This window comes from Rhipicephalus microplus, unplaced genomic scaffold, assembly GCF_043290135.1.
Source record: "Rhipicephalus microplus isolate Deutch F79 unplaced genomic scaffold, USDA_Rmic scaffold_12, whole genome shotgun sequence".
In the NCBI taxonomy this organism is placed as follows: Eukaryota; Metazoa; Arthropoda; class Arachnida; order Ixodida; family Ixodidae; genus Rhipicephalus; species Rhipicephalus microplus.
The window spans coordinates 39,479,591-39,499,366 of NW_027464585.1; positions in this window are offsets into that span (position 1 = coordinate 39,479,591).

The following is a 19,776-nucleotide window of genomic DNA, read 5'->3' on the forward strand; positions in this document are numbered from 1 at the left end:
ATAAGTTTATTAACAAACACAAGTTAGACTGCATTACAACACAACAGCCAATGTTCATAACTTTAAGGCTGTCTAACATAGCCAGCTCACCATACCGCATATAGGAGCAAATGGGCAGTCTAGAAGACACAAAGAACTTGTGGAATATGAGTGTGCTTGTTGCTGACATCTATTATTCTAAATGAAGAAAACCTTTCGAAAATACACTTCATCAGGGGAAATAATCATACGCAACAAACACAACGGGCTCCTACAGGTGCCACCAACATTCACCACTATTGTTGATACCAGTGTCTTGCCGGATGGATATGCTGCGTCCTGCACAGAACACCAAAGGAGAGCTCCAGGACTTGGATTGCATGTGTGCTAGCTGCATCGCTCTGCTGCTGAATTAGGCTAGCCATAGACAGAGAAATGAGAAGCCATGGCTTTGAAACACACTGAACGTCACCTTTTGAGATCAACAATGTATACTTAGGTCAGGTACAATTTGTAGAAAAATATATATCACTATGCAATCGTGGTGAACATGTTCGGCTGAAACACAAGCAACAGCACTGAGAGAGAAAAAGCTACATTAGGTAAAAGATGCAGTTACTGGCCCTATGTCATCTGAGGCTTCTTCAATAGGTCTTTCTCCTTGCAAGTTGTGAACAGCCAGGCAATTTTCACCCACTTGCTATTTCCTTCCAGACCACTTGATCCACAGAGGGAGTCACAAGCTCGAGAGCTCAATAAGGAATCAAAGTATTTGTGCTCGTTTCAAAGCACAAGCTTTTGAGTCTCAGATTATTGGAGTTTCATTCATAAGCTGCAGGCTTTCAGCTTTGAACATTCTCAATTATCTGGCAATTCAGCTCTATAAATGTTGAATAAGAATTATGTGTAAGAATATTACAGGTATCCACTGAAAGCAACCATGCTTGGGTTTTCAATTTGTGCACAGTAAGTGGTGTTCACGTAATCGTATGTATTAAAGAAAAACTAATCTTGCAGCCAGCTGTTAGGCAGTTTTGTGCCCTCGAAGCTCCCAAGAAGATCGCAGTCCTTCCAGGTGAGGCTGCCATGCATGCTTCCACGCCACATCCGCTGAATGATAACATTCCCAGCAGTGACATAGGCTTGCACAGTTAGGGAGAACGTGTCCTTCCTATTTATGTACAGGTGCTTCAATTAATGATGAGGATTGATGTGCCAGAATGTGCAACCGATGCATCACAGGAGCTTAACAAACCAATCTCTGCGATCTGTGAAGAGCCAAAAACGAGATATTTGAAAACAATCATTAAAAGCACTCACTTCTAATACTTATTTGAGGAAGCTATCACTTCGTTAAAGTGACCAAAATCTGCTATAATCACTTTGAAATAAACTGAAGCCTCATGTAAAATTTACGTACCGCAATATATATGTCCTACTGAAATATAGTACTACCACACTGGTAATCGTCTATAGAACTAATTTTCCAAAATAACATAAATTTTTAGGTGCTACCTGGCTCCTAAAAATAAATTCACATTAACTTTCCAACTATCAAACGTGGTCAATCGACAGGCCCAACCTCATAATGAAACAAGAGCTCACTTGTATCAAATCGCAAAAAACTTTTTATGTATTTGCTCCGTAATATATGTATGTATATAACAGTAGTAGTAAATTTTTCATGCTCCAACTTACCATAGAGAAACATAACATATAATGGGCTTAAAAACTTGCACACGTTATAGAACTGCCTGAATTATAGTACCGGTGAAATTTAGTTCTGCAAGGTGAACTCACCGATGGCAGCATTTGGTAGCCGTCGGTGTCATGAGGAACCAAGTACGGCCAACAGGCAAAGGGCATCTGCAGACTGGAAGCTGCCAATGACAGCAATGAAGGGCTGGCCAGGCGTGCACGTCCATTGATAAAGTGTAAGAACTGGCCATGACCGGCTGTTGTCAAGGCTCTATTTCCGTGCAAAACGATGGCCAGACGAACTCGGAAACCTGTAGTTAGGCGATATTGGCCTACAACTTCATCCAAAGCAAGGCACCGGTGAAATCTTTGCTTTTTCTGGGGGCCGGAGGGAAGGTTGACGTTCACGGGCTATCGCTGCCACATAGAACTCTCAAGTTGTTACCGAAGAACTGTCTAGGCGCACTTCCAAAGTAACACGATCCACAACAGAATGTAGCACCTCGCAGCTTTGGTTGATCACATCACAGCGCTAGGTCTGGGGGCCGGAGGGAAGCTTGACGTTCACGGGCTCTCGCTGCCACATAGAACTCTCAAGTTGTTACCGAAGAACTGTCTAGGCGCGCTTCCAAAGTAGCACGATCCACAACAGAATGTAGCATCTCGCAGTTTTGGTTGATCACATCACAGCGCTAGGACTATGGTTATCACAAAAAGGAGAAGTGACGACTTAACAAACAAAAGCGCCAAGCTGCCCCACCACAACTTCGCAGGGCAAAACAGTTATCAACGCTGTCTTTCAATTTTCGCTCACACGAGCACAGCTTGTTCACAAGTCTTGGAGCGTCAACACAGCACAACTGTTCACAACGAACATCGTTTCACTCCCGAACAGTACATTGCTCTCAAGTAAATAGAAGCGTACAGGCTAACTAGTGGCGAAGCAAGAACCGAGCGCGTAGTTCATACGTTTCCGTACGTACTTGGGGTCACTCAAGTAACGCGTCAAAACGCTGTCAATCCGAAATGTCGCACAGCACCCAACTGAGAGCCTGGAATGTCAAGCAAACGAACTGTTACCGGCACACAAACACACATTGCAGGCTTCTCGAGTGCTAGTTGCCGTCGATACATCGACGCCGATCCCCGCTTGATAACCACACCGACGCACAGGCTTCGCTGCGCTTCACCGTACACCATTGCACTGCCACAGCTTTCCGCACTGAAACGCTGAAGTAACTCGTGCGAGAAGCGTTTGCTGAAAGTCGCACCGACCGATATGCTGTTTACGACGCCATGTTGTTTTCGACAACTGCGCAGCACATAAGAGAGCTCTTAGAAAGTACTTGCACTATTTTCACGGCGTGACAAAATTTTCTCTTATGTTCGAGGGGGGGTGATATGCCGAACAGGACAGGCAAGCCAGATGAAAGAAGTGTTTTGGCAACGTCACGGAGTGAGCTGATGTAGAGGGTATTGCTTCACAACCAATCACAAGATGTGCCTATCGACCAAGTCGTCGGCTGCTCACGTTTGTCATCTGCTTCGATTAGAGCATGCGACAGGAGATTCGCCTTCGCAACGCTATTATTCTTAGGTAAAGTTGTCGCTGCGTCGCACAAAATACATGTCAGTGGCTTGCTCTACCTTTGAATGATGTTCGTGTGCCAAGTTAAATGGCTGGTAATTGACGCAGGAATGAATTCAGCCAAGGTTTGCTCCAGAATCGTGAGGGTTTGCATATTTTCGGTGTCATACAAAGTTACTAGGGTCATTTCATTCCAATTGCTTGCCATATTATCACGGTCCATATCGGTGTCTGAACAGTGAAGGTGAAGATGCATGATTTGTTTGTAGTTCCATGCGTAATCACGTGCACCCCTAATACGCTTTGTTTCACAAAGTACGCTTTGTTCCAGATCGTCCCAAAGTGTATCGACAGCTGTATTCCAGAGATCGCAACCATTGGACAGTTAGAGCCAATGAAAGTACACTAGAGCACAAACTTTATGAACCACTCACTGAAAACTTCCTCTCATTTTTATTTCCAATAGCGTGCAAAGAATGTGCTTCCATTATTCTCTTTGGCGGTAATTTCCACCAATGAGGCAAGAATCTCGAGTCGCACTTTTAATTGGATGAGATGGGGCGCAACACAACAACATAACAAATAAGGTTGATCTTATGCCATGCCGCGTTCGAATGCACCGACCATTCACGTATCACATTGGTTTTCATCCAACCACAAATCTTCACATGCGTAGTTTTATGCCATTGACGCCAAATAGAATTCTTCAATTACTGCGACTTTGAACTTATTGGACGATAATGGTTGTCAACACCATCCACTGTGTACAAGGGAAACAACACGCGAAGCTCAAAGCGCCGAAAGAAATAAAAACGCACCAGCAGTCATCAGGCAGCCCTTAATGGGCGTGAATTAACTCAAAACCAGCCAGGCCACCAAAGTATACCGCCACGGCAGCAGGTTCTAAGTAGCTACATTGTTCCTAAGAGTGGTCCGGACCACTATTAGGATTTTCTCTCAGCCATGCTGTTTTTACGCACAATTTCGCTTCGTAAATCCACTTACGAGCACTTTTCGGTGACGTAAGCAAATATAGCAACTGCATCACCATCGCTGACATGTTCCCGGGCAGTCACAGCGCGCTTTATTTGCAGCGGCCGATGTGACAACGATGGCCTCTTACGACGATTTTTCGTTACGTGAATCTACTTGCGCAACAAAATTTCTCTTGCGCAAAAATGTTTTCGTAAGTGAGTTTTGTGAATCCGGCCCCAGATTACTAGGAACTCAGAGTGGTTGGGAGAGCTACTAAGGCCCAATTTTTTTACGTACTGTTGTACAGTGTCGGCAGCTGTTTACAACGCGTCACAGATTTGTCCATCTGAGCCTGGGCAGGTCTATATGGTTATATTATCAGCATGCAGTGAGTGCCTAATGTTTGGGATCTGATACAAATGAAAGGGCAGACCACGCATCGTAATGGTAAAGAGGTATAGTGATAAGATGGCTCCTTGTGGAGTGACCCGTGTTTCAAGAGGGATCTTGTCGCTTTTGAGGTCACCAATGGTTAGCTCAGTCGTTTGCTCATGCTGAAAAGTTCTGATATATATGTAAGTGTGACTGCCAATGCTCATTTGGGCCAGGTTGTCAAGTACAGCAGCATGGGACACATCAAATGCTTTACTCATACCCCGGCTCAGGATGGTCCTGGTAGCCACTGTGTGTCTAGGATTTAATGTATCATTGTGAAGTTGTAGCTATATATCCTGTGCGGATAATTGCTGGCGTAATCCCACCATCTTAGGGGGTAGCAGATCTCTCGACTCTGCATAAACTGTTAGTCGTTGTAAAATTGCGTGTTCTACTACTTTCTCTAAACATGATGTAAGGAAAATAGGCCGAAGCTTTTCCAGACTCAATGCCTTGCCTAGCTTGGGAATAAATATTACTCGAGCGTGTTTCTAACTTGGTGGTAGTGTTCTAGACGCCTAATGTTTGTTCATAAGGTCAGTAATTGCCGTAATACACTTATCGTCTATGTTACGCAGTGTTTTGCTAGAAATTGGATCATCTCCTGGGGAAGCCGTTGTATGAATATTGCCACGTTCCATTTCCCAAGTTTTCATTATCGTCCCAAAACACCACACGATTCTCAGCGCAAACTGCGCCTGCAGTTTTCCAGAAGGTTCCGGACTGTAGTAGATCATTTCGATAAGATCACACTTACTGTGCGAACGGTACAGATTGTTCTGGAACCTACGCCACCGCCAGCGATAGCGCTAGAACATTCGATGGCAAGAGTATAAATGCCGACGCGCTTCGCCGCTTGTCAGTTGTTGATCGAAGGCCGACGCTCCGTTCGCCGCTATCAGCCCGAGACTGCTATCTGTGCAAGACTGCTGCTGTAATTGGACTTTCCGTTTACCGGGCACAGGTTCGCCCAAACAAACAGGTAAATCCCGACACGAAGTCTCTTGTCTTCGGCCACGTCACGACCCCGTGAAAATATTATTCAAAACAGCGGGTATTTCCGCCTCGGTTATATCTCGATCTAGCTCATGGTTAGTATTTTCAGAGTATTGAGGCATTTGTGATGATACCTGTGTGTTTATATACCTGTTTTTCAGATCTTGCACTAATTCATGGTTGGTGCCCGTGCATATGGAAGTTCCAGCCATCCTGCCAGTCTGTCGCTCATCAAGCCGCACAAACCATTCAAGCGCAGTGTATCCTCCACCAGCCCAAAGTACTGCACATCTTCGCTCCTTTTTTTGTGAAACCACACGGGACTGGTGGGCTGGGTGGCTGTGCTTCAGCGCAGACCACTAATCTATTGCTTTTCGCCATGCAGGTCCACAGTTTCTTCACTGGACTACTTTTGCCCGCAATTATGGCCTTCCCCCAAACTACAGTGATCGCAGCAAACCATTCCAGCATGCCCGGTGCGGGCCCCTGTCCTGCTCCGTCCGCGACCGATTCAGCGTGCCCAACAGCGCCGCCACTGCCCTTTTTGGTTCCCCAATCACCCTGGAAAGCGCTATCGTCAGCAACATCATTCATCAAGTCTACTATAGAACCGCCCCGGTCGTCTCGCACGCTCTGTGGGCTCGGTGTCTGTGCTTCAGCCCAGACCACTAATCCGTTGCTTTTCGCCATGCAGGTTAGTCGAATGTCTCATTCTTTTGGAAAAAAAAACTAGCAATTACTTTCTTATACAGCTACCGAGCCCACGGTGTTGCGCTACAATTGTTGTTGATTGTGTTCATGCGATGCAGTCGCTTTTGCTTTTGGCGGGAGATATTGAAACCAACCCTGGCTCTCCCAGTATTGAGGATGTAATGAACGAGTTAAGAAAGCTATCGGCTGGCCAGTCGAAGCTGATTACCGATATGCTAGACCTTAAAAACCAGCTTCTAACAACAGACAAAACCCTATCGGACCTCAATAAACGCATGACTGATTTAGGACATTATCACGCCATTTCAACGATCCGAACCGACCTGGACACTATGAAAACAGATACCACTGAAATGGCTAACCAGATTGACCGTCTTGCTGCACAGATGGATGATACTGAAAACAGGTCCCGTCGCAATAACCTGATCTTTTATAACATTCCCGACCCAAACCCTAAAGAAACATTCGCAGAATCTGAAGAAATCGTCACCCGTCATTGTCATGATTACTTGAAGTTCACCATTGACCCTAAACACATTGAACGCGCAAATCGCCTAGGACGCCATACAGGAGGCCATATTCGGCCAGTCATTGTAAAATTCAATCAATTCAAAACTGAAGAATTTCTACTTTCTAATGGCCCCAAATTTAAGGGAAGAAATTTCCGTGTTGGTGAAGATTTCTCTCATCCCGTTAGAGTGGCTCGTAAAAAACTGATCGCCTTCGCTAAATCAAAATCTACTTCCTACTCATTGCGGTTCAAAACATTGCACATTGGTACCAAACGCTACGTGTATGACCACTCCACAGATTCTGTTCAGGAAATGTTGTAGCAAATGCCCCATCATCAAAATAGGCCTCACCGCCCTCGATCCGCCCCTCGATCAAACTTATTGCTCTCTGCTATCTTTACTAACATACGCAGCTTTATTCCAAAACGTGACATTATTTCTAATCTGGTGTTATCATCTGATAGCAACCTTCTGATACTAACGGAAACATGGCTTACTAGTGACGTGACTGACGGCGAGGTACTCGCTGACCTACCCAATTTTAGAGAGTTTCGAAACGATCGCAGCGGCACGAGAGGAGGAGGGGTACTCGTCGCTGTCAGTCACAACATATCCTGTTCGTCTATAAACATTGTGTCCGACCTTGAAATCTTGTGGCTTAAATGCCATGCCGCACCGCACTCAGTTTTACTAGGCGTTTGCTATAGGCCCCCTCACAGTACTCCCGATTTTTCTTCTAAGGTCAATAATATCCTAAGCGAAATAACGACCAAACACCCTAACATGCATGTAATTCTGTTTGGCGATTTTAATTTTCCTAATATCGATTGGGCAAGCCAGCCTGCACCAGCGGCTACGTCAAGGAAATCGAACGACTTCCTTGATGTATGCCTTAACTTTAACCTATCTCAAGTTCTTACAAAACCAACCCGCGTTACCGATAACTGCCAAAACATTCTGGATCCTATATTAACCAGCCATCCCGAGTGCGTGTCCTCCATTGCATACCTGCCTGAAATCAGTGACCATAAAGTCATTCATGCTGACTTCGTGATTAAGTCCGCTTTATCCCCGACCATAAAAAAAACTATCCGTTTGTATGATAAAGGAAATTACGAAGCAATTAACTCTGAACTAACGAATTTTTACTCCACTTTTGACACTGCCTTTTCTTATCATAATGTAAGAGAAAACTGGTTGATTTTCAGAGATAAGCTAAACGAAATGGTTGATAAATACATTCCCCAAATTATTATCAATCCTAATACCGCCCAACCCTGGTTCAATAAAGCACTGAAACGATTAGAAAACAAGAAAGAACGCTCCTTCCGCGCAGCCAAGTCCCGTAACATCCCTGATGCATGGAACAAGTACAAAGCCGTCGAATGTGCTTATCTGCAAGCCATACGTCACGCCAAACACTCAGTCTTAAATTCGGATGTACCGAACATGCTTAAGAACAACCCTCAAAAATTCTGGCAAGTCATAAACCCACAGGGCACGCGCAATATTACACTATGTAATGAGTTAGGGGATGCCCTAAGTGACACGGAATGTGCACGTGTGTTTAACGCCGCCTTCGCATCCGTTTTCACCCAAGAAACTGAGTTGTCATTTACCATCCCTCATGCGAACTTTGAATGTACCATGCCACCAATTACGTTTTTTTTCAGCGATATTTCATCACTAATAGACAAAATCAAACTTTCTTCTTCAGCTGGTGTAGACAACATTACATCCAAACTCCTGAAAAATACTAAACATATCTGTGCAGCGTATCTGTGTATACTATTTTCACAATAAGTTTCAACAGGAATGCTGCCTCCAGATTGGAAGCACGGAAAGGTCGTTCCAGTCCACAAATCAGGTAACAAACAATCACCATTAAATTATCGTCCCATTTCATTAACCAGCGTACCCTGCAAACTCCTCGAGCATATCATCTACACACATATCATGGACTTCCTTGATTCCAATAATTTTTTTCATCTTTTGCAGCATGGCTTTAGGAAAGGGTGTTCGTGCGAAACGCAGCTAGCTATGTTTGTTCACGACCTGCATGTTAACCTCCACTCTAACCTTCAGACTGACGCCATCTTCATCGATTTCACAAAGGCATTTGACAAAATTCCTCATGAGTGCCTACCACTAAAGCTTGCCGCGTTGAATTTAAATGATGACGTATTAGCAAGGATTAAAGAATTCTCAACTAATTGTTCGCAATCAGTTTTCGTCAACAATCAAATGTCTAACACTACCCCGGTAACCTCAGGTGTCCCTCAAGGGTCTGTTCTAGGCCCGCTTCTGTTTTTGATTTACATTAATGACCTACCATTACATGTATCTTCTAACATACGCATGTTTGCAGACGACTGCGTTATTTATCGTAAAATAAACAACGTTTCGGATGACACGTCTCTTCAAACTGACTTACTAAGCTTACAGGAATGGTGTAACCTTTGGCTAATGGAACTCAATCCTAACAAATGTAAAACTGTTTCCTTTCACCACCATTGAAATCCGATAGTATTCCCGTACCAAATTGCTGACACAAACCTCGAATTAGTTCCTTCCTATAAATATCTCCGAGTAACCCTTTGTAGCGATTTAACCTGGGCAACGCACATTACGAACATCATTGCATCTGCTAACAAAACACTCGGGTTCTTAAAACGCCATTAGCGTCACGCTAGTAATAATGTCATATTACTAGCTTATAAATCTCTCGTAAGGACGAAGATAGAATACGCATCAGCAATTTGGAGCCCGCATCAAGCATATCTCATCAATCAACTCGAGTCACTTCAAAATCGAGCCACACGATATATTCATTCTACGTACTCTTACGACGTCAGCATATCAGCACTGAAAACAGAATTGGGCCTATCATTGCCTGCATCTCGTCGCCGCATTTCTAGTCTTTCTCTTTTTCACAAGTTTTTCTACAGCTCGCTCGGCAGGCCACCATACAATCTTCCTCCGGCACGCATCTCCCATCGCACTGGTCACCCGCAACAAGTTGAGCGGCCGCGTACGCGCACCGTCACTTTTTCGTCCTCATTCTTTTTTCGTGCAGCTACGGACTGAAACGGCTTTTCTAACGAAATCACCGCCATAACCTGTCCTACAACCTTTTTGAACACCGTAACAAATTACCTTGCATTGTAAAAAAAAAAGGCTTTCACGTTTTCATATATGTACCCACCCCTTATGTAATGCCCCTTCAATGGGGTCTTTAAGGTAATAAAATGAAATGAAATGAAATGAATCGTCTGCCTACAACCACCGTGCACCACTCCAACCCGCACCAATTCAAGATTGCCCTCGAATCACTTTTTTTATTTTGTATTTAATACCCATCCCTCATGTAAAACCCCAGCTGGGGCCTTTGAGGTATTCAAAATAAATAAATAAATAAATAAATTTTTAAACAACCTCATGAATTTTATTGCGCGACGTGCTTTTAGCCTGCTCAGGAACCGATTAGTGCCTGAGGAGCTGCCAGGTGTTTTTAATTCCTAGCTGACCGTTGAGCCTGTCGCATAGCTGATGCCATTGTGCTTTACTAAGTTTTTTTGCGTACTCCTCGATGTCCATGTTAATTTGCGCTAGTCGGCGTTTCAACTTTCGATTGTGGTTTTGGCGGAGCCATTGGTGATGTAAGCTGGCTTGAGATTTCCACAGGTGCAGAAGATTCGAGTCCGGGACGGAACCCTCCCGCTCCATTGGGGTCTCGCATGTGGCCCGTTTAGCATCAGTAGCGAGATCCTTAGTCCACTCATTGAGGCCTTCGATAGTGGTGGTTAAGCGCTTGTCTCTCAGGAATCGAAAGACATCCCATTTCGTGTGTTAAGTAGAGAATTTTTTTCTTTTGCAGCCTTTAGGGGGTACGTTGATGGAAAGCAGGTAATGGTCGCTTCCTGAATGTCGTTCATCGTTTTCCCACGTAACTGCGTAAGCGTTTTCAACAAGTGTCAAGTCGAGGGTTGCGTTGCGACTGACGCTATTCCCAATCCTGGTTGGTCGGACGGGGAGCGTAAGTAAGGTAAGACCAAAGTCCCTAATCGTTTCCCATAGTTCAGTGCCCTTGCGGTCACACTTGGGGCAGCCCCACTCGGTATGTTTGGCATTAAAGACACCCATTATTATCAGCTCTGAGGAACCCACTATTCTGCTAACTTCTTTAGCAGTGAAGCAACGTGGGTACTAGTATATCTGGGTGCACTATACAAATTTAAAACGTATATGCTGCTATCTGAGCATTTGTGGGGTAGATGTTCTACTAGAGTGTGAGCGATCTCTGGATATTGCAAGTCATGTTGGATTGCTGTGAGATTGTGTTGCACCAGTATAGCAGCAGCTGGTTGCTTAGCAGCAGTGGTAAATTCGTTGAATGCGGCATATCCAGACAGCTTCGCAGGATAGCCTGTCTCCTGTAACGCAATTATATCAAGACACTGGTCGGTGGATTGCTGGTGAAATGGCAAAGCTGCCCGTTTGTTGCAGTAGCTCTTGCAATTCTACTGCCAGAAGATGTGCTAGTCGCGTTGGCCATCTTTTTGTGAATATGGCGTTGTCCTGACAGATTGAGTCGAGGGCAATTTGGGACTTTTGTTAAAAATGGGCTGCGTGGGAGTTGAGGATGGTGTCTGTGATGTACGTCGGCCGCAGCAGCACTCTCGGTAGGAGAGGGAAGTGAATCTAACCGAGCTGTAAGGTTAGCGAGAGCCATACCAAGGGCAGCGATACTCTGAGTGAGCTGTTGGTTTTGAGTTGTTTTCTCCCCAGACATTTTGTCGAATAGAAATAGTAGCCTTTCAATTCGATCATTCATTTGTGAGACGTTCTAGTATGCGGTGGTAATTACGGCTGTTGGTTCGGCAGCCTTACGTTTCGTGCCCCTGACCGCGTCTACGTCCATTGTGGCAGTGTTTTCGTTTTCCGCGACACACGCCACAATCTCTTCACTATTTTTGTAATGTTTGTAATAGTGGCGCTATCAGGTGGTTGTTTGTGTTCCAATTGTTTTATTTTATCGTTAGCGGCAGCCAATCGTTGTTGCAATAGTTCGACCTGCTCTGCCTACTCCCTTACCTGTCGGTTTTCGAAGGGTTGTGTCTGCGGCTGTCGCTGCTTGTCTGTCTGCCCAGCGACGCTCTTTGCGTGTGGGACGGCTGGAAGTCTGTGGTGATGATCCCGTGTCTTTGACGGGTATCTAGAGCGGGCACCGTTGTCAGGTCCGGTAGCACTGGTGCTCCTTACACCAAGCGGCGGGAAAGATTCTTGATAGTTCTTGTTGTTGGTAGTAGTACCCTCGGTCTGGCAGTCGTAAAGGTGCTGAGTTGCTTTGTCGGTAATCTTGTCGTTTCATGGAAGCTGTCTTTTCAGGAATCTGTCTTTACAGTTGCGACTGCTGGTTAGGTGGCCACCTTAACAAAGGACGCATTGTGCCGGGCAAGTGAGTTCTTTGCTGTCGGTAGGATGCGGGTGGCTTTCGCCACAATGACGACAATTATCTTGTTTCGGCTTCGGACACACGTCGGTCCTATGACTAGTTTGTCTGCTATTGAAGCACGCCTCTACCGGTTCTCTGAAGGAAAATATTAAGAGCGTTAAAGCAGGGTAGCCGACATGCTAGGGTAGGGTACGTATGACCAGTGATGGTTAAGACGGAATGTCTGGTCTTTCCCAGTCGCCGAGCGCTTACGATGTCGATAGTTGGATTGCGGGCGCGAAGCTCGTTGAAAATCTGGTCATCACTTTCGAACCTGTGCGCATTGAATATTATGTCTCTTGCCGAGTTGTCAGTTGCAGGGGCATACACAGCCATGGCACATGATTGTTCGGGAATTTCAGTTGGGTAATCTTCAGTTTAGACATTGCACGGCTCACATCAGGCGGGCTGACAGTGAGTGTTGTTGGTCGACTGATTGCGCATCTGGTCTGTGTGAGACTGCGGGTGGGTCGAATCCGGCAGCGGCGCATAAGGCTTCTGAGAGGCGGGTTGGCCCCAGACCGGCTAGGTGTTATGAACCCTGCGGTGGCAGGACTATTTTGCAGTCTTCCGGCCATAACCGTGGCAATGGTGCCCACGCACGGCAAGGAGTCGGCTTGTCGCGTTGGTTGTCAGTGGTCACATTGCCGGCTGCGTCTGAGCAGTGCTCTGAATCAGGCGTTTCATGGCCGACGCAGTATGTGACCATGATTCGTCATTAAGCTTTTCATCAGTTTTTGGCGTTCCTGTTACGACAACTTCCATTTTCCTGTCTAGGACGCGCTCTGGAAGCAAACGCTGACAGAGAAAGGCGGCGTCTTGTCGCAACGACGCCGGAGTTAGGGTAAGCACGGTGGCCTAGCGTAGTCAAGAATGGTGCATTGCTTTCACAGCAGCAAAACAACGACTTGCCGGTGTGAAGTAGTAATTTCCAACGGTGCCTAGCGTCGTCTTGGAGCGCTGGGTCACTTTTCAGACGTAGAAAAGGAAAGTTGTGGTGATGCAGGAAGACGAAAATGCAGAGTCCATGCGAGACGTGTCCATGAGGTCTGGCGATCACAGCGCCTCCCCTTCTCAGGTCAAAATTTAGCAGCTTTATTTCGCGCTGCCGTCTTTTCCAATACGCACGGTGCCAACACTCTGCCCGCCTTTTCTTTCTTAAACGCCCATTCGTACAGCGCCGGCTGGCTCTCTTTTGTTAGTTGTAGAATACTCCTAACAAGAAAATTCATGCTGACTCCTTCTCCGCACTCAATCCAAAGGATTTCTAAGTCGATTAAAGCTAGCATCTTTGCCTCTTCCGGATAAAAAGCAACTTTTGAAGAACGGAATGGCACTACCACAATGGAGGAAGCCCTGTTTGTCAAGGATTGCGCACCACTTTTGAAGCCTCCGCACAGCACGTTTGACCTGCGTTTGTTTGCCCGGATGCTATAAAGATCTCATTGTATTGCCAAGAATGCTAGTGCTCAAACAGTGAATAGATTTCTGGCATACTTTCAAGATAATCCCTGAATATGCAAGGAACTATTCATACGATGATGTTGGCAAAAAGTAAAAGAACAACAAATCACAATACAAAAGCCGAGATCCTGAAAATAACCACAGCGAAGGACTTCTAGGTGGTGTCAAGCTATGGGAGTACGCACGAAAGCACTTATTGTAGTTATTCGACCCAACGAAAGTAGACGGCCAATGAGTGCACTATTTTGCAGAGTGCCTGGATACCACTACCGTGCACCCGTGACTTTCACAGTGTTGCAACCAGCTTGCGAGATGGAGTATAGGCACCCGACAGTGGACCAGAGGACGCCACGAAGCTTTCTGAGCCACCTCAGCGTTCTTGGTATACCAACTGCCAGGGATACCAAGAAAATGAAACTATCGCTGAACACATTGACACGCTGAAGTTTCAATGCCCTTTTTAGCACGTTTTCAAAGAAGGCTTCCTAGGTGCTTACATATTCAGCCGTGAGCCGCCTGTTCACAACTAAAAACATAGAGTAATATGCACAGAGAGGTCTGATTTTGCTGCGTCTACTCGCTAGGCTACGCATTGGCATACTCAATTTTGCTGCGCCAATCCGGCAGGCTGTGTATTTTGGCGCTACCGTTAAGTTTGGTAAACTGCGTTGCCGGGTGCCTATAGGGCTTTCGTCCTAATTCCGGCAAAACATTCCTAATAGGTATGTTTTCATAAATGTAATGTAACTCAGCTTAGGATGACACAAAGCGGTAGCCCATCCTCCACTTATTGATTGCTGTGAGGCGACTGGACAAGTTCGTATTGCAGTGGAAGGCCACAATAGCTGGTGGTCACCGACACAATAATTGCATGCATGCGATGCGCATGTGATCGGCGTATCATGTATCGCTTTGGCGTAGCACGTGCTAGGCAGGCTTCTCATATTTCCAATCTATAATTTATTTAAAAAAACTATATTTATCCGTGCAAGAATGTGGCTCCCTTAAGCCATTTATCTTTCACATTCGTGAATTGGATATGCGGCGTAAAAGAAGAATAAGCGCAAGCCCAGGAACGCACTAGGCGAGCTCTGGTCGCCTTCGCGTGTGCTTTCTGTGTTTTTGTGCTGTTTTTTCCGCATTACAAATGTGTGACCAACTAGGCCCTTGAACGATAACCCGCTTTTATGCGATAACACAGCAACTTAATTTTTGCGCCATGACTGACGAACACATAAGAGAATGCATAGCGCCTCTTTTCTCTGCTGTCGTGTGTTCATCTTTCTTTGCGGAAAAATAAAGATGTTTCGCAGCCCAGTGGACCACACTACTGAGGCTTCCACCCTCATGCTTGTGAGTAATAGTAATAAAAAAGAAAGAATATAGCGTGTGGGGTAGTCGTAAAACACGGTCGGTAAAAGGTGCGCCCGCAGAGAGCCGGCTGGTCTCGCACGTCGGCGAACACTGCAGCATTGACGAAAAGGTGGCGGACCGTTACGGCATGTTTGCGTGCGAGCGGCACGAGACCGTTTCCGCCGACGTGTTTGCTCACGTCACCACTTCTTGTGAGCAGGGCTCTAGTTCCGCGCGGTCCCGTTGAGCAGGGGAAAGATACGGCTGATCGTAACTTCTCACCTTTTCGTGGAGCGCGTGCCGTGGTCCTTTGAATTCTTACATTCTCATTCTTGCTGGTTCGGCGCTGCCTGGTGTGAACAGCAGCTATCTGAAGAGCTTGTGGCCACACCAGGTGTGAAGATGGTCGTTTCGGCAGCAGTGTGTTGAGATCGAAAGTTCGACTCAAAGCCGTCTGGCCGGGATGAAACATGGTGAACGAAGAGAAGTACATCCACAGAATAAAAGAATGAAAGAGAGGCCGTTTTCGTTTCACGTAAAAGCCTTGTTCGCATTGAGCCCAGTTCGCAGTGAGCCTTGCTCTTGAGCATCGTTCATTTCATACGGAGGTCTTGCTTGCCGTTGTCGGGATGTCGTCGCAGTTTGTGCGCTTGTCTTTTCGGTCAATGATTAGCGGTGTTATTCTCACGGCAGACATATGTGATAAAGATAAGGCGTTAACATCACCACAATGCTCCAAGGTGAAATCAGAACTGAACCATTAGCACGGATAAAAGTCTGGCAGTAAAACAGCATAGAAGTGACATTAAAACTAAAAACTTAGGGGGTTGGTCATTTGGGTTCAGCGCGTTTAATTTCCCTCTCCGTTTGAGTACAGTAACGTTGCGGGAACGTAGTGTTGAGGCGGGCTAATACGCATCCTTGGGCTAGTTGGTATATATATATATATATATATATATATATATATATATATATATATATATATATATATATATATATATATATATATATATATATATATATATATATATATATATATATATATATATATATATATATATATATATATATATATATATATATATATATATATATATATATATATATATATATATATATATATATATATATATATATATATATATATATATATATATACATATATATATATAAATATATACATATATATATATATATATATATATATATATATATATATATATATATATATATATATATATATATATATAATGAGATATAACAGACAGTAATGCCAAGGAATGTACAGGGGAAGTTATTAACATTAATGGAATGTAAATAAGAAGAAAGAAAAGTGGATGAAAAAATTACCAACTGTAAGCAGGAATCGAACCTACGACCTTCGAATTACGCGTTCGATGCATCGAACGCGTAATTCGAAGGTCGTAGGTTCGATTCCTGCTTACAGTTGGTAATTTTTTCATCCACTTTTCTTTCTTCTTATTTACATTCCATTAATGTTAATAACTTCCCCTGTACATTCCTTGGCATTACTGTCTGTTATATCTCATTATTATTGTGTTAAAAACACGGAAAAAACGAGCCCTTAGGTATACACCTCTTTCCCTTATATATATATATATATATATATATATTAGGCTTATATGCAGAAGCATAACTTCGGTTGCTGCGGGTTATAAATATGAAAGTAGATGCGCTTTCACATAACAACTGTTTATTGTGCCGACGTTTCGACAGGAACCCTGTCTTTTTCAAGGCATAATACTATTTACACATGTTCCGTGCCTTTTTATATCCTGTCGAGACAGGAGGAGAGGGGTCAATTGAGAGAGAGAGAGAGAGAGAGAAAAAAAAAAGAAACAGCGAAACCGGAGGACAAACATTAAATAAAATATAGAAAATCTAGGAGAAGCAAAACCGACACGGCGTAATTAGAAAGGGGCAGCATTTCAACAGAGTAGGGCAGAGGTAGATAAGGAATGTCATCATTGTCAACAATACCTCCCCCGCACCCACACTTCCCCAAGTGGGCAGGGAGCCGCCGTTTTTGTATTTCACCTTTCCGTGTAGTCCGCTGGCAGCTCGTTCCTCTTGTTCCTCTTCGAAGTGTATGACAAGTTAATGGGGAGGGCTTAAGTGCTTTAAGTGCATGCTGGTGGCGTCGGGAGGAGCGAAAAAGCCGGTGAATGAGGCACCGCCATCGATATTCATTATATGCATTGACCCCTTGTCAGTGAAGGAACAGAATGTGCGTTAAAAATTAAAGAAGAAGAAAAAAACCATGGGGGGGGGGAGGGGGGAAACTGTACGACATCCGAGACAGTCACCACACAGTTGCGGCTCACTGGGAAGACATGAGCGCATGCTCGAAAAAGTTAACGAAACCACCTAGTTGTCAGCTCCTTGTCAGTGAAGGAACAGAATGTGCGTTTCAACCTAAAGAAGAGAAAGAAAAAGAAAAAAAAAGAAGGGGGGGGGGGACAATACGACATCCGGGACCACTTATCTGTGCGTTCCGGCTGTGCTTGATGAGGCAAATCATTTCTATGTTGTCAGATGCATAGGCCAGAAGCTTTGTTAGCGGGTAATATTATTGTCGTAATGAAACTGGACTGATTAGAGAGAAGCGTTTGCGTCTTTTAGTTGTCGTAACGCAGACAGAGTGCCTGGGTGTTCATTTATTCCGTATTTTATCGTGTTAAATTTGTAGATAAAATAAGATTCCCGTTGTTCCCGTTCTCTGATTGTTCGAAAGTTGTTTTCTAGTAGTATAACCGTGATGTCATCAAAGCTGTGGTCTTTTAATGTGCAGTGTTTTGAAAGTGGAAGGCCTGGCAGAGATCGTACATGTGCCCGATGGTTGTTGAATCTAATTCTAATTGGGGTGTCTGTCTGGCCCACGTATTGCTTGTTACATACCCCACATTCCAGGAGGTATATGACGTTGTCTGAGTCACAGTCTAGTGCACCTCTTATCCTGTGCTTAAATTCCGAGTGGGTGCTTTTCGCCACTGTCGTTGTCTGCATGTGTTTGCATACCCTGCATCTGCTTTTTCCGCAAGGGTGACACCCAATTTGAAGTTTCACACCTATCTTTGAATTTATTAAATGATCCTTTACATTTTTCGGCCTTCTGTATACAACACAAGGAGGAGAAGTGAAAATTTTGGATAGTCGCACGCTCTGTTCCAATATGTTAAAGTGTTTTCTTAGGACCTTGTTTATGTTCGGTGGGTTGCTCGTGAAAGTTAATAGCAAGTTTTTGTTGCGGTGTTGGTCGGCGTTTCTCTGGTGGTTGAGAAGAATCTGGCGGTCCAGATTTTCAGCTTTTTTGATGGCGTCATCGATGATAGCTGGCGGGTATTCTTGATTAAGGAGTACTTCGCGCATATGTGTGCTGTTTTTGTGGAAGTCCTCGGTGCGGGAGCATATTCGTCGAAATCTGTGTGCTTGGGAATAGGGAAATAGGGAATGCTGGTCTTGCAATGTCGCGGGTGGCAGCTTTTGAAGTGCAGGTATTGTTGCCTGTCTGTAGGTTTTCTGTATACGTTAGTTACCAACGCACCATCGTCAACTCGAATGAGTACATCAAGAAAGTTTATTTCAGTGTTAGAGTAGGTGTGTGTAAAATAAATGCTGGGGTGTACCTGGTTGAAAGCCTGTATGAATTTGAGGAGCTCGTTTTCCGAATGTGTCCAAATTATGAATTTATCATCTAGGTACCGTTTATAGAGTAATGGTTTGATATTACAAGATGAAAGCAAATTGGACTCTATGTGGTGCATGAATATGTTAGCGTAGTTTGGGGCCATTCTTGTACTCATTGCCGTACCGCTGATTTGAAGATAGTACTGGTTGTTAAATTCAAAGCTGTTCAAATTGAGTACAAGTCTTGTGAAGATTTCACTTACTTTTTTGCTTGGATAAGCGACAGGGTTGTGTGTGCCATACGATTCAACAAGTGCCCTTACACCATCGTCATGTGGGATATTTGTGTGGAGTGAGCTAACATCCAATGTTACGAGAAATGCACCGTCTGGAATTTTTACGTCTGCTATTTCCCGAAGAAAGTGGTTTGTGTCACGCAAGAAGGACTCATGTGTGGGTGGTATGTCTTTGATTAAAGAATCAATATAACTGGAAATGGGTTCCGTTAACGTTCCCGTGCCTGATATAATGGGTCTGCCAGGGTTATTCTCTTCATGAATCTTCGGCAGCATGTAAAAACGACCAGGCGCCGAATGTACCGTAATAAGTGCCTTTTTAAGCTTTGAATTAATGGCGCCTTCACGTGTGAGATTATCTAGGGTTGTTACAATGATTTTTTTGTGCTCCGTGGTAGGGTCAAAGTCGAGGTGTTTGTAGAATTGTTTGTTATTTAGTTGTCGCTTGCCTTCCTCAATGTAGTCCGATCTATTCAGAACAACAATCGCGCCTCCTTTGTCTGCTGGTTTGATGACGGGATCTTCGCAGTTGCTCAACGGGAGTAGTGCCTCTTTTTCTCTTTTTGATATGTTATTCATGCTTGGTTTGTGCACTTTGTACGCACGTATAACATCTTTTTGAACCGC